The following is a 15,446-nucleotide window of genomic DNA, read 5'->3' on the forward strand; positions in this document are numbered from 1 at the left end:
GTGCTAACCACTGCACCACCATGCCACTCGCTACTTTTAACTGAATCAAACCTAGCCTTGCACATGAAGTCAAGGCATTGACCCTTCGCAACACTTCGCACCATAAACCTCCATCAGCCCCATTCTCAAATCATCCTCCCACTTGGCCTTAATCTGTTCCATGGACCCGCTATCCTCCTCCTTAATCCTGCCGTAGATCGCAGAGACAACCCCACTCTTCAAAGTCCCCACCAGCACCAACTTCTTCAACAACAAGGATGCTGGTGCCACTGGAAAGCGGAGGAAAACTTGGACTGGGGTGGGCACAGTAAGAAGTCTTACAACGACTTCCGGGTGCGGTGATGACCAGCTGAGTCGTACGTTTCGGCAGCTCCCGGTGAAACGGACTTTTGGGCTCTTGATAGGAGCCCCAACGGCAATTTTGACGGCTAAAAACACTGTGCGGTAAACCAGAAGGGAATCCCCCCTGGATACGGATGAAAAAAGGAGAAAGTGGCCGGATTGCAGTGGATCCTTTAGAACAGCGGCAAGGAAGGCAAGCAAAAACCAAGATGGCGTCGGAAGGTGGCAGTTTAACATGGGGCCCTGAACAACAGGAGTTCTTGAAATGCTGTGTGGAAGAGCTCAAAAAGGAAATGAAGAAAGAGCTGTTGGCCCCGATACTACAGGCGATCGAAGGGCTAAAGGAGGAACAAAAGACCCAGGAGCGGGAGCTTCGGGTCGTGAAGGCAAAGGCAGCCGAGAATGAGGACGACATACAGGGCCTCGTGGTGAAGACGGAGACTCATGAGGCACATCAGAAACTATGTGTGGAAAGGTTGGAGGCACTGGAGAACAACGCAAGGAGGAACAACCTGAGGATTCTTGGTCTTCCTGAAGGTGCGGAGGGAGCGGACGTCGGGGCATATGTGAGCACAATGCTGCACTCGTTAATGGGAGCGGAGGCCCCGGCGGGTCCGTTGGAGGTGGAGGGAGCATACCGAGTGATGGCGCGAGGACCGAGAGCAGGAGAAATTCCCAGAGCCATAGTGGTGAGATTCCTCCGTTTTAAGGATCGAGAAATGGTCCTTAGATGGGCAAAGAAAACTCGGAGCAGTAAATGGGAGAACGCGGTGATCCGCGTTTATCAAGACTGGAGTGCGGAGGTGGCGAGAAGGAGGGCGAGCTTTAATCGGGCCAAGGCGGTGCTTCATAAAAAGAAGATAAAATTTGGAATGCTGCAACCGGCAAGACTGTGGGTCACATATCGAGGGAGGCACCACTACTTTGAGACGGCGGATGAAGCGTGGACTTTTATTGTGGAAGAAAAACTGCAATGAGTGGGTTATTAAAAAGAACGTTTGAACAAAGTGGTGGGGCGAATGTGGGGGGTGAAGAGGGGGGTTAAAAAAGGGGGGGAAAGAGGAGTTTTACGTACTAATCCTGCGATGTGGTAACTTTTCTCTCTTCCACAGGTGGTGATGGGGGGAGGAGGGGAGGTGGAGGAGATGGGGCGTTGGCCATTGGGGGCAGGGCCAAGGGAGAAGCGGGGCTTGGTTCCCGCGCTATGATAATCATGGCGGGAATAGAGAAGCAGGAAGGAGGGGGCGTCGCACTGTGCGAGCCGAGGTCACGGGGGGAAGCCGAGGTCGGCCAGAGTTTGCTGACTTCTGGGAGCAACATGGAGGGAGTAATTACGCTAGCGGGGGATCTAGCAGGGGGGGGGGGGGGAGGGGGGAATTACTGGGTTGCTGCTGCTGGGGAGAGGGGGGAGCTGGTATGGGAGGGGATGGGCGGGGGGGCACCGCCTGTGGGAGATACAGCTGCGTGGGAACCGGGTGAGGAGCTGGAAAAAGGGGATGGCTAATCGACAAGGGGGGGGGCGGGGTAGGAAGCCCCCCAACCCGGCTGATCACGTGGAACGTGAGAGGGCTGAACAGGCCGATAAAGAGGGCACGGGTACTCGCACACCTTAAGAAACTTAAGGCAGATGTGGTTATGTTACAGGAAACGCACCTGAAACTGATAGACCAGGTTAGGCTACGCAAAGGATGGGTGGGGCAGGTGTTCCATTCGGGGCTAGATGCGAAAAACAGGGGGGTGGCTATATTAGTGGGGAAGCGGGTAATGTTCGAGGCAAAGACTATAGTGGCGGATAACGGGGGCAGATACGTGATGGTGAGTGGCAAACTACAGGGGGAGACGGTGGTTTTGGTAAACGTATGTGCCCCGAACTGGGATGATGCCAATTTTATGAGGCGGATGCTAGGACGCATTCCGGACCTCGAGATGGTAAAGCTGATAATGGGGGGAGATTTTAATACGGTGTTGGAACCAGGGCTGGATAGGTCGAAGTCCAGGACTGGTAGGAGGCCGGCAGCAGCCAAGGTACTTAAAGATTTTATGGAGCAGATGGGAGGTGTAGACCCGTGGAGATTTAGCAGACCTAGGAGTAAGGAGTTCTCGTTTTTCTCCTATGTCCATAAAGTCTACTCGCGAATAGACTTTTTTGTGCTGGGAAGGGCGTTGATCCCGAAGGTGAGGGGAACGGAGTATACGGCTATAGCCATTTCGGATCACGCTCCACACTGGGTAGACTTGGAGATAGGGGAGGAAACAGGAGGGCGCCCACCCTGGAGAATGGACATGGGACTAATGGCAGATGAGGGGGTGTGTCTAAGGGTGAGGGGGTGCATTGAAAAGTACTTGGAACTCAATGATAATGGGGAGGTCCAGGTGGGAGTGGTCTGGGAGGCGTTGAAGGCGGTGGTTAGACGGGAGCTGATATCAATAAGGGCACATAAAGGGAAGCAGGAGAGTACGGAACGGGAGCGGTTGCTGCAAGAACTTTTGAGGGTGGACAGACAATATGCAGAAGCACTGGAGGAGGGACTGTACAGGGAAAGGCAAAGGCTACATGTAGAATTTGACTTGCTGACTACGGGCACTGCAGAGGCACAATGGAGGAAGGCACAGGGTGTACAGTACGAATATGGGGAGAAGGCGAGCAGGTTGCTGGCACACCAATTGAGGAAAAGGGGAGCAGCGAGGGAAATAGGGGGAGTGAGGGATGAGGAAGGAGAGATGGAGAGGGGAGCGGAGAGAGTGAATGGAGTGTTCAAGACATTTTATAAAAAATTATATGAAGCTCAACCCCCGGATGGGAGGGAGAGAATGATGGGCTTCTTGGATCGGCTGGAATTTCCCAAGGTGGAAGAGCAGGAAAGGGTGGGACTGGGAGCACAGATCGAGGTAGAAGAAGTGGTGAAAGGAATTAGGAGCATGCAGGCGGGAAAGGCCCCGGGACCGGATGGATTCCCAGTCGAATTCTATAGAAAATATGTGGACTTGTTCGCCCCGGTATTGACGAGGACCTTTAATGAGGCAAAGGAAAGGGGACAACTGCCCCCGACTATGTCTGAAGCAACGATATCGCTTCTCTTAAAGAAGGAAAATGTAGTCGATTTCGGCGGCGTGAGAGCAGCTGGTTAGTCAGTTTCAGCGGGAGCATTGCGGAAGGAGGTTGCTGGGAGGTAAGTCAACCTTTAAAAGCACTTCTCTTTGCAGGGGCAGGCCAGTCGATTTCGGCGGCGTGAGAGCAGCTGGTGAGTCAGTTTCAGCGGGAGCATTGCGGAAGGAGGTTGCTGGGAGGTAAGTCAACCTTTAAAAGCACTTCTCTTTGCAGGGGCAGGCCAGTCGATTTCGGCGGCGTGAGAGCAGCTGGTGAGTCAGTTTCAGCGGGAGCATTGCGGAAGGAGGTTGCTGGGAGGTAAGTCAACCTTTAAAAGCACTTCTCTTTGCAGGGGCAGGCCAGTCGATTTCGGCGGCGTGAGAGCAGCTGGTTAGTCAGTTTCAGCGGGAGCATTGCGGAAGGAGGGTGCTGGGAGGTAAGTCAACCTTTAAAAGCACTTCTCTTTGCAGGGGCAGGCCAGTCGATTTCGGCGGGAGTGGAGCTGGCTGGTTAGTCAATTTCAGCAGGAGCTGAGAATTTTTCTTTTTTTTTTTTAAATTAGTTTTTTTAGGCGGGATCAGGAAGTCGACCCGCGGACGTCTGGGAAGACCCTCCCCAATAAATTCTGGTGGAGAGGAAACCCGAGACACTACACGTGTAGTGTCTCCCACCCACCCTCCTCCTCTAACCTAATAATAAAACCCATTGGTCTGAGGTAAGTACCATATTTTTATTATATTATTATTATTTTTTATAAAAATTTAATTTAGTTGTTAGCCAGATCTTGGTAGAAAGTTAGAGGAATGGCAGGGAAGGGAGTGCAATGTTCCTCCTGCAGGATGTTTGAGGTGAGGGATGCAGTTAGTGTCCCTGCTGATTTTACCTGCAGGAAGTGCTGCCATCTCCAGCTCCTCCAAGACCGAGTTAGGGAACTGGAGCTGGAGTTGGAAGAACTTCGGATCATTCGGGAGGCAGAAGGGGTCATAGATAGCAGCTTCAGGGAATTAGTTACACCAAAGATTGGAGATAGGTGGGTAACTGTAAGAGGGACTGGGAAAAAACAGTCAGTGCAGGGATCCCCTGCGGTCGTTCCCCTGAGAAACAAGTATACCGCTTTGGATACTTGTGGGGGGGGGGACTTACCAGGGGTAAGCCATGGGGTACGGGCCTCTGGCACGGAGTCTGTCCCTGTTGCTCAGAAGGGAAGGGGGGAGAGGAGCAGAGCATTAGTAATTGGGGACTCTATAGTCAGGGGCACAGATAGGAGATTTTGTGGGAGCGTGAGAGACTCACGTTTGGTATGTTGCCTCCCAGGTGCAAGGGTACGTGATGTCTCGGATCGTGTTTTCCGGGTCCTTAGGGGGGAGGGGGAGCAGCCCCAAGTCGTGCTCCACATTGGCACCAACGACATAGGTAGGAAAGGGGACAAGGATGTCAGGCAGGCTTTCAGGGAGCTAGGATGGAAGCTCAGAACTAGAACAAACAGAGTTGTTATCTCTGGGTTGTTGCCCGTGCCACGTGATAGTGAGATGAGGAATAGGGAGAGAGAGCATTTAAACACGTGGCTACAGGGATGGTGCAGGCGGGAGGGTTTCAGATTTTTGGATAACTGGGGCTCTTTCTGGGGAAGGTGGGACCTCTACAGACAGGATGGTCTACATCTGAACCTGAGGGGCACAAATATCCTGGGGGGGAGATTTGTTAGTGCTCTTTGGGGGGGTTTAAACTAATGCAGCAGGGGCATGGGAACCTGGATTGTAGTTTTAGGGTAAGGGAGAATGAGAGTATAGAGGTCAGGAGCACAGATTTGACGTCGCAGGAGGGGGCCAACGTTCAGGTAGGTGGTTTGAAGTGTGTCTACTTCAATGCCAGGAGTATACGAAACAAGGTAGGGGAACTGGCAGCGTGGGTTGGTACCTGGGACTTCGATGTTGTGGCCATTTCGGAGACATGGATAGAGCAGGGACAGGAATGGATGTTGCAGGTTCCGGGGTTTAGGTGTTTTAGTAAGCTCAGAGAAGGAGGCAAAAGAGGGGGAGGTGTGGCGCTGCTAGTCAAGAGCGGTATTACGGTGGCGGAGAGGATGCTAGATGGGGACTCTTCTTCCGAGGTAGTATTGGCTGAAGTTGGAAACAGGAAAGGAGAGGTCACCCTGTTGGGAGTTTTTTATAGGCCTCCTAATAGTTCGAGGGATGTAGAGGAAAGGATGGCGAAGATGATTCTGGATATGAGCGAAAGTAACAGGGTAGTTATTATGGGAGACTTTAACTTTCCAAATATTGACTGGAAAATATATAGTTCGAGTACAATAGATGGGTCGTTTTTTGTACAGTGTGTGCAGGAGGGTTTTCTGAAACAATATGTTGACAGGCCAACAAGAGGCGAGGCCACGTTGGATTTGGTTTTGGGTAATGAACCAGGCCAGGTGTTGGATTTGGAGGTAGGAGAGCACTTTGGGGACAGTGACCACAATTCGGTGACGTTTACGTTAATGATGGAAAGGGATAAGTATACACCGCAGGGCAAGAGTTATAGCTGGGGGAAGGGCAATTATGATGCCATTAGACGTGACTTGGGGGGGATAAGGTGGAGAAGTAGGCTGCAAGTGTTGGGCACACTGGATAAGTGGGGCTTGTTCAAGGATCAGCTACTGCGTGTTCTTGATAAGTATGGACCGGTCAGACAGGGAGGAAGGCGTCGAGCGAGGGAACCGTGGTTTACCAAGGAAGTGGAATCTCTTGTTAAGAGGAAGAAGAAGGCCTATGTGAAGATGAAGTGTGAAGTTTCGGTTGGGGCGATGGATAGTTACAAGGTAGCGAGGAAGGATCTAAAGAGAGAGCTAAGACGAGCAAGGAGGGGACATGAGAAGTATTTGGCAGGAAGGATCAAGGAAAACCCAAAAGCTTTCTATAGGTATGTCAGGAATAAGCGAATGACTAGGGAAAGAGTAGGACCAGTCAAGGACAGGGATGGGAAATTGTGTGTGGAGTCTGAAGAGATAGGCGAGATACTAAATGAATATTTTTCGTCAGTATTCACTCAGGAAAAAGATAATGTTGTGGAGGAGAATGCTGAGCCCCAGGCTAATAGAATAGATGGCATTGAGGTACGTAGGGAAGAGGTGTTGGCAATTCTGGACAGGCTGAAAATAGATAAGTCCCCGGGACCTGATGGGATTTATCCTAGGATTCTATGGGAGGCCAGGGAAGAGATTGCTGGACCTTTGGCTTTGATTTTTATGTCATCATTGGCTACAGGAATAGTGCCAGAGGACTGGAGGACAGCAAATGTGGTCCCTTTGTTCAAAAAGGGGAGCAGAGGCAACCCCGGCAACTATAGACCGGTGAGCCTCACGTCTGTAGTGGGTAAAGTCTTGGAGGGGATTATAAGGGACAAGATTTATAATCATCTAGATAGGAATAATATGATCAGGGATAGTCAGCATGGCTTTGTGAAGGGTAGGTCATGCCTCACAAACCTTATTGAGTTCTTTGAGAAGGTGACTGAACAGGTAGACGAGGGTAGAGCAGTTGATGTGGTGTATATGGATTTCAGCAAAGCGTTTGATAAGGTTCCCCACGGTAGGCTATTGCAAAAAATACGGAGGCTGGGGATTGAGGGTGATTTAGAGATGTGGATCAGAAATTGGCTAGCTGAAAGAAGACAGAGGGTGGTGGTTGATGGGAAATGTTCAGAATGGAGTACAGTCACAAGTGGAGTACCACAAGGATCTGTTCTGGGGCCGTTGCTGTTTGTCATTTTTATCAATGACCTAGAGGAAGGCGCAGAAGGGTGGGTGAGTAAATTTGCAGACGATACTAAAGTCGGTGGTGTTGTCGATAGTGTGGAAGGATGTAGCAGGTTACAGAGGGATATAGATAAGCTGCAGAGCTGGGCTGAGAGGTGGCAAATGGAGTTCAATGTAGAGAAGTGTGAGGTGATTCACTTTGGAAGGAATAACAGGAATGCGGAATATTTGGCTAATGGTAAAGTTCTTGAAAGTGTGGATGAGCAGAGGGATCTAGGTGTCCATGTACATAGATCCCTGAAAGTTGCCACCCAGGTTGATAGGGTTGTGAAGAAGGCCTATGGAGTGTTGGCCTTTATTGGTAGAGGGATTGAGTTCCGGAGTCGGGAGGTCATGTTGCAGCTGTACAGAACTCTGGTCCGGCCGCATTTGGAGTATTGCGTACAGTTCTGGTCACCGCATTATAGGAAGGACGTGGAGGCTTTGGAGCGGGTGCAGAGGAGATTTACCAGGATGTTGCCTGGTATGGAGGGAAAATCTTATGAGGAAAGGCTGACGGACTTGAGGTTGTTTTCGTTGGAGAGAAGAAGGTTAAGAGGAGACTTAATAGAGGCATACAAAATGATCAGGGGGTTGGATAGGGTGGACAGTGAGAGCCTTCTCCCGCGGATGGATATGGCTGGCACGAGGGGACATAACTTTAAACTGAGGGGTAATAGATATAGGACAGAGGTCAGAGGTAGGTTCTTTACGCAAAGAGTAGTGAGGCCGTGGAATGCCCTACCTGCTACAGTAGTGAACTCGCCAACATTGAGGGCATTTAAAAGTTTATTGGATAAACATATGGATGATAATGGCATAGTGTAGGTTAGATGGCTTTTGTTTCGGTGCAACATCGTGGGCCGAAGGGCCTGTACTGCGCTGTATTGTTCTATGTTCTATGTTCTATCTATGAAAAGAACCCGCTACAATGCGGGTCCTATAGACCTATTTCCCTCCTAAATGTAGATGCCAAGATCCTGGCCAAGGTAATGGCAATGAGAATAGAGGAATGTGTCCCGGAGGTGGTCCACGAGGACCAAACTGGGTTTGTGAAGGGGAGACAGCTGAACACGAATATACGGAGGCTGTTAGGGGTAATGATGATGGCCCCACCAGAGGAGGAAACGGAGATAGTAGTGGCGATGGATGCCGAGAAAGCATTTGATAGAGTGGAGTGGGATTATTTGTGGGAGGTGTTGAGGAGATTTGGTTTTGGAGAGGGGTATGTTAGATGGGTGCAGCTTTTGTATAGGGCCCCGATGGCGAGCGTGGACACGAATGGACGGGGATCTGCATATTTTCGGCTCCATAGAGGGACAAGGCAGGGATGCCCTCTGTCCCCATTATTGTTTGCACTGGCGATTGAGCCCCTGGCGATAGCGTTGAGGGGTTCCAAGAAGTGGAGGGGAGTACTTAGAGGAGGAGAAGAACACCGGGTATCTTTGTATGCGGACGATTTGCTACTATACGTGGCAGACCCGGCGGAGGGGATGCCAGAAATAATGCGGATACTTGGGGAGTTTGGGGATTTTTCAGGGTATAAATTGAACATGGGGAAAAGTGAGTTGTTTGTGGTGCATCCAGGGGAGCAGAGTAGAGAAATAGAGGACCTACCGTTGAAGAAGGTAACAAGGGACTTTCGTTACCTGGGGATCCAGATAGCCAAGAATTGGGGCACATTGCATAGGTTAAATTTAACGCGGTTGGTGGAACAAATGGAGGAGGATTTCAAGAGATGGGATATGGTATCCCTGTCACTGGCAGGGAGGGTGCAGGGGGTTAAGATGGTGGTCCTCCCGAGATTCCTCTTTGTGTTTCAGTGCCTCCCGGTGGTGATCACGAAGGCTTTTTTTTTAAAAAAGGATTGAAAAGAGCATCATGGGTTTTGTGTGGGCCGGGAAGACCCCGAGAGTGAGGAAGGGATTCTTACAGCGTAGCAGGGATAGGGGGGGGCTGGCACTACCGAGCCTAAGTGAGTATTATTGGGCCGCTAATATTTCAATGGTGAGTAAGTGGATGGGAGAGGAGGAGGGAGCGGCGTGGAAGAGATTAGACAGGGCGTCCTGTAGGGGGACTAGCCTACAGGCTATGGTGACAGCCCCATTGCCGTTCTCACCGAGGAACTACACCACAAGCCCGGTGGTGGTGGCTACACTGAAGATTTGGGGACAGTGGAGACGGCATAGGGGAAAGACTGGAGCCTTGGGGGGGGTCCCCGATAAGAAACAACCATAGGTTTGCCCCGGGGGGAATGGATGAGGGATATGGAATGTGGCAAAGAGCAGGAATAACGCAACTGAAAGATCTGTTTGTGGATGGGAAGTTCGCAAGTCTGGGAGCGCTGACCGAGAAATATGGGTTGCCCCAAGGGAATGCATTCAGGTATATGCAACTGAGGGCTTTTGCGAGGCAACAGGTGAGGGAATTCCCGCAGCTCCCGACACAAGAGGTGCAGGACAGAGTGATCTCAAAGACATGGGTGGGGGATGGTAAGGTGTCAGATATATATAGGGAAATGAGGGACGAAGGGGAGACTATGGTAGATGAACTAAAAGGGAAATGGGAAGAAGAGCTGGGGGAGGAGATCGAGGAGGGGCTGTGGGCAGATGCCCTAAGCAGGGTAAACTCGTCGTCCTCGTGTGCCAGGCTAAGCCTGATTCAGTTTAAGGTATTACACAGGGCACATATGACTGGAGCACGGCTCAGTAAATTTTTTGGGGTGGCGGATAGGTGTGCGAGGTGCTCGAGAAGCCCAGCGAATCATACCCATATGTTTTGGTCATGCCCGGCACTACAAGGGTTTTGGATGGGGGTGACAAAGGTGCTTTCAAAAGTAGTGGGGGTCCGGGTCGAACCAAGCTGGGGGTTGGCTATATTTGGGGTTGCACAAGACCCGGGAGTGCAGGAGGCGAGAGAGGCCGATGTTTTGGCCTTTGCGTCCCTAGTAGCCCGGCGCAGGATATTGTTAATGTGGAAGGAAGCCAAGCCCCCGGGGGTGGAGACCTGGATAAATGACATGTCAGGGTTTATAAAGCTAGAGCGGATTAAGTTCGTTCTAAGGGGGTCGGCTCAAGGGTTCACCAGGCGGTGGCAACCGTTCGTCGAATACCTCGCAGAAAGATAGATGGAATGGAAAAAAGGCAGCAGCAGCAGCCCAGGATCGGGGGGGGGGGGGGGGACCAGAAGGACTCTCAGGGTTGTTAATATACACTGTATAATATGTATAGGTCGTTGCGACAGATAATTATATATTGGACTGTTAAATTATATTTTTGGAGAGTGTCACTTGTGATAAGGCAGTTGCCAATTAGGGTTAGTTTTCATTTTTGTTATTTATTATTTATTCATTTTTTGTTTATAAAATAGGTCATTGTTATTTGTGTTGTTATAATATTGTGTAAAGGATGCACAATGTACTGTGTTGGTTGACCAAAAATTTTCAATAAAATATTGATTAAAAAAAAGTCTTACAACACCAGGTTAAAGACCAACAGGTTTGTTTGGAATCACTAGCTTTCGGAGCACAGCTCCTTCATCAGGTGAATAGATGATGAATCAATGGATCATCACCTGATGAAGGAGCTGCGCTCCGAAAGCTAGTGATTCCAAACAAATCTGTTGGACTTCAACCTGGTATTGGAAGACTTCTTACTGTAACAAATTAATGACAAGTGTTACTGCATGACACCATTGCTATGGTGAAGGGAGGGGCGCATCAGGACACAATGCAATGTTGTGATTGTTGGTGGCCCCAACACTTCCGTGTTCAAAGTGAGCTGGTTGACAAGCATATAAAGATCAAAAAGCAACCAAGTGGGGAAAAGGTATGATCAAACAAAGTGAAAAGTTGGAGAGTAATTAGAAACTTCAAACAGAACCGTGCTGGTTAAACATACGGACAATAATAAGGTAAGTCACATGGCAAGAGCCTGAGAAAATGTCATCTGTTTGATGATACCAGTCTGGCCCAGTTAGCATCAGTTCTTTTCCATCTGAGCAGGCATTTAGTTTACAGAAACAGATTTAATTATCATGGGGCCAATTTGTAAAAGGAAAATGTTCATTTTTTTTCTGCAAATGCCAGGTACGGTAAAATGCATCTATTATTGAGGTATCAACATAACTTGCAAAATTGCAGAAATTCTGTCAATGAGTTTAACAGCTCTGCTGCTTTATTTTTAAAATAAACAAGCCTTTCAAAGGGCTAAAGAAACAGGATGGAAGTAGATTTCCACAGTTTATTTTATACAGGAGTGGAAGTGGTTAACAGCACAATCATTTTCTAAATTATTTTATGGGATGTGGGGTTGACTGGCAAGGTCAGCATTAATTACCCATTTCCAACTGTTAATGAAAGGTCTGACAAAGTCTGATATGGTGGATATTTTGCTGTTTGAGGCCGCAGTGTGCTGCGATCATATACAGCACAAAGCATTTGTTTTAAAGAGCTTTCTAGTTATTCACACTTACCTGCTTCTTCCACAAAGCCCTCAAAATGCTTTCTTTCAAAAACATACACAGCCAATTCTCTACTGTATCTGCTCCCACCAACCTTTCAAATAGAGCATTCCTGATCATAACTCAATACATACAAACATTTCCCCCATCCCTCCTCCTCCAATTCTTTTGCCAACTAGATCGGGAGCCTCTGGTTACTGACCTTCTTGCTTGATAAAACATTTAATCCTTATCTACTTTGTCAAAAACACTTATTGAACACCTAATGGAAAATGAGTTACCCCGACCAAACCAATTAAACACCCACAAATCCTGGGCCTTCAAAGCTGAAATTAGACAATAACGTATTTCTACAATAGTAAGTAATTTGCACAGATTTGACACCCTTATATCACTTGCGAACCTGAACAAATTAAATCCTTGGCCTTATACATAACTTTGAAAACATATTTTGGAAACAGGTTATTTGTCTGATAAAATAAGGCGTGGAGTTCAACTAGGATCCAATCAGATACTATCACACCCACAATCTTAGCACTTCAACTACTGAATGGTCAACCAACTCTCAATTGCTAACACTTGGCTTTCATCCCAGGTTTCAAGAAGCAGTTACAGCATTTCTTTGTACTTTAAAGGTCTTGCTTTCTTTTTTAAAAAGTTTTTTAAAAAGCCATTTACCTAACAATCTGGGTGCAGCTGGGCGTTAGTACGCCGTTTGTTCACTCCTGGAATCTGGATAACGATGCAATGGAGATACAGCATGTTGAAGTCCTTTTCTCTCTCTCTCTCTCTCTCTCTCACAAAAGGTTGTTGAATTTCCACAGTCAGCTGGCTTCAATCCAATTCCTAATGACCGCAAGGTCCCCAACCTACTGCTGAATCAAAGCCGTTCCAAAGAGGGAATCATTCAGGAAGCCAGGAGAGCAAACCTCTGCTCAGGCTGCAGTGCTTCCTGGTTACGGGAGCAAAGTGGAAAAATATTCCACACCCTTTCGCCCTTTGAGAACTGCACAGCAATTAGTGACGGCTCAGATTTCAGGCCAGCTATCCCATTACGTCATTGAAAGGTCTTCTCTCAGTCTTGCTTTGACAGGTTCACTGTCATTTTGAATACTTTGGCTAATAACTTAACATTTATCAAGTTACCACTGTGAATACTACAGTGACAATTGAGTAATTTGAGGATTAAGACTTTATGAGCCGTAGTTGTAAGACACAAGAAATTCAGCATTATCTTTAAACCTCCCCTACCCGAGATAAACAGTTTGTATTGCATCCAGTTTGTTCAATTGGCTCCGGCAGCATTGTTAATTACTCAGTTCATGCTAAGCTTCCAGAATATTTTGTCAAGGACCATTTTATTTTACTTGTGTGGTTTTAGAAAGTAGGACTCAATTATACTTGGCTACATTTTGAAAAGGTCAAGTCAATCAACTGCTTGACTTGGCAACCATAAACTGCTCCACCCCCTTCTCCAAGTATAGAAGAAAATGGGGAACGGACTTCCGGTTGCGGCTATGCCTAGGTAGGTCGCACGTTCGGCAGCTCCCGCCGGAAACGGACTTTTGGGCTCTTCACAGGGGCCCCAACGGCAATTGTTCGACGGCTTCCAGTGTGGGAAGATGACAGCAAGGTTCCCCCGACATTATATGGATTGGACCAGGAGTGGAGCAGTTAAAAAAGTGATCCTGGTGCAGCGGAAAGTGCGAGGGAGGAAAAGCAAGATGGTGGTGGGTGGAGACCCAACAGTGGCGCAGTGGTCGCAGGAATTCCTTAAACGCTGCTTTGCGGAGCTGAAGACAGAAATGCAGGCGCCAATGAAGGTGGCGATTGAGAAGCTTGTGGAGACCCAGAAGGCCCAAGGGGTGGCGATCCGGGAGGTGCGGCAAAAAGCCTCGGAGAATGAGGACGAGGTCTTGGGTCTGGTGAAGGTGGAGGCGCACGAGGCGCTGCACAAGAGGTGGCAGGAAAAATTTGAGGACCTGGAGAATAGGTCGAGAAGTAAGAATCTTCGGGTTCTGGGTCTCCCTGAAGGAGTGGAGGGGTCCGATGCCGGGGCATATATGAGCACGATACTCAATTCGCTGATGGGCGCGGGAGCTTTCCAGAGGCCCCTGGAGCTGGATGGGGCTCATCGGGTCCTGGCAAGGAGACCCAAAGCCAACGAGCCGCCAAGGGCTGTAGTGGTGAGGTTCCACCGCTTTATGGACAGAGAGTGTGTCCTGAGATGGGCCAAAAAAGAACGGAGCAGCAGGTGGGAGAACACGGAGATCAGTATTTACCAGGACTGGAGTGCGGAGGTGGCTAAGAAGAGGGCTGGTTTTAACCGGGCTACGGCGGTTCTCCATTGGAAGGGGGTGAAGTTCGGGATGATGCAGCCAGCGCGATTGTGGGTCACCTACCAAGATCGGCACCACTATTTTGAAACGCATGATGAGGCATGGACCTTTATCCAGACTGAAAAGTTGGACTCAAACTGAGGGTTTGTCGTGGGTGGATGTTTATTGCGTTTACTGAGTGTGGGGAATGTTCTTTTTGCTTCGGTGCTGGGTGGGGATGGGTGAATGGATTTGATGTGGGGGCTGTGGGAGAGTGTGGGCATCGGTGTTGGAGGGGCAGGGCCCCACGGAGGAAGAGGGGGGGGGTGGACGCCCGGGAATGGAGAGTTGGGGTAAGGCCGCCAAAAGGAACTGAGCCAGAGGGGGCAGGGCCGGCTCAGCCAGAAAGCGTAGGCTTTTTCCCGCGCTAGGGGAGGATGGGGCGGGGCCGCGGCGGGGGCAGTGCTGGAGAGGAGCGCACACAGACTGCCAAGGCATGGGGGGGGATTCTCACACTGGGGGGTCGATGGAATGGCGGGAGAGGCCGGGGTCAGCAGAAGTCAGCTGACTTATGGGAGTGTCATGGGGGAGCAAAATGGCTAGATGAGGATCTAGCAGGGGGGGGGGGGGGGGGACTGAGTTGCTGCTGCATTGGCCAAAGGGGAGCTGGAAGTAGGAGAGGTGGTCGGGGCGGGGGTCTGCCGCCTGAGGGACTGGAGGGTGCGGGAGGCGCGGGCACATGTCTGGCCTAGAAAGAGAGATGGCTAGTCGGCAGGAGGGGGGGGGGGGGGGCGAGTAGCATATGACAGGGGCGAGGTTGAGTAGGTTCTTTGGAGTGGAGGACAGATGTGGGAGGTGCTCGGGGAGCCCGGCAAAGCACGTCCATATGTTCTGGTCGTGCCCGGCACTAGATGGGTTTTGGAGGGGTTTTGCGAGGACTATGTCCAAGGTAGTGAATGCCCGAGTCAAGCTGGGGATTAGCATTATTTGGGGTATCGGGCGAGCTGGGAGTGCAGGAGGTGAAAGAGGCTGGTATTCTGGCCTTTGCGTCCCTGGTAGCCCGGCGGAGGATTTTGCTACTATGGAAGGATGCGAAGCCCCCTAGTGTGGAAGCTTGGATCAATGACATGGCAGGGTTCATCAAGCTGGAGAGGATTAAGTTTGCCTTGCGAGGGTCTGTGCAGGGGTTCCTCAGGCGGTGGCAACCGTTCCTAGACTATCTCGCGGAGCGTTAGGAGGAGGTCAGCAGCAGCAGCAGCCCGGGGGGGGGGGGGGGGGTTCTCTTGGGGTGGTGTTTGGGTTAAGGTGTTTTTTTTCCTATTTGTGCTTTTTACTGTTACATGGGTGGTTACTGTATATGGTGGAAATCCAATGTATAATTTCTACTTGTGTTCTTGTTGCTTTCTTTTTGTTGGGGGGGGGGGGGTGTTTTGTTGAAAATTTGTTTAAA

At 49.8% G+C, this 15,446-nt stretch overlaps 1 protein-coding gene across 7 annotated transcripts in view; it reads right to left on the minus strand.

Moving 5' to 3' along the window:
- The window catches only part of LOC140419399 (unconventional myosin-VI-like), a 351,457-nt gene that overhangs the window by 242,989 nt on the left and 93,022 nt on the right, over positions 1-15,446 (minus strand). The window contains exon 1 of one of the 7 annotated variants that reach the window (XM_072503294.1): positions 12,357-12,639. The exons of the other annotated variants lie outside the window; for them this stretch is intronic. The gene's annotated coding sequence lies outside the window, so the exon portion shown is untranslated. Of the gene's footprint in view, positions 1-12,356; positions 12,640-15,446 lie in introns of those variants that run through there. 7 annotated transcript variants of the gene reach the window in all.

Source organism: Scyliorhinus torazame, chromosome 1 (genome assembly GCF_047496885.1).
Source record: "Scyliorhinus torazame isolate Kashiwa2021f chromosome 1, sScyTor2.1, whole genome shotgun sequence".
NCBI lineage: Eukaryota > Metazoa > Chordata > Chondrichthyes > Carcharhiniformes > Scyliorhinidae > Scyliorhinus > Scyliorhinus torazame.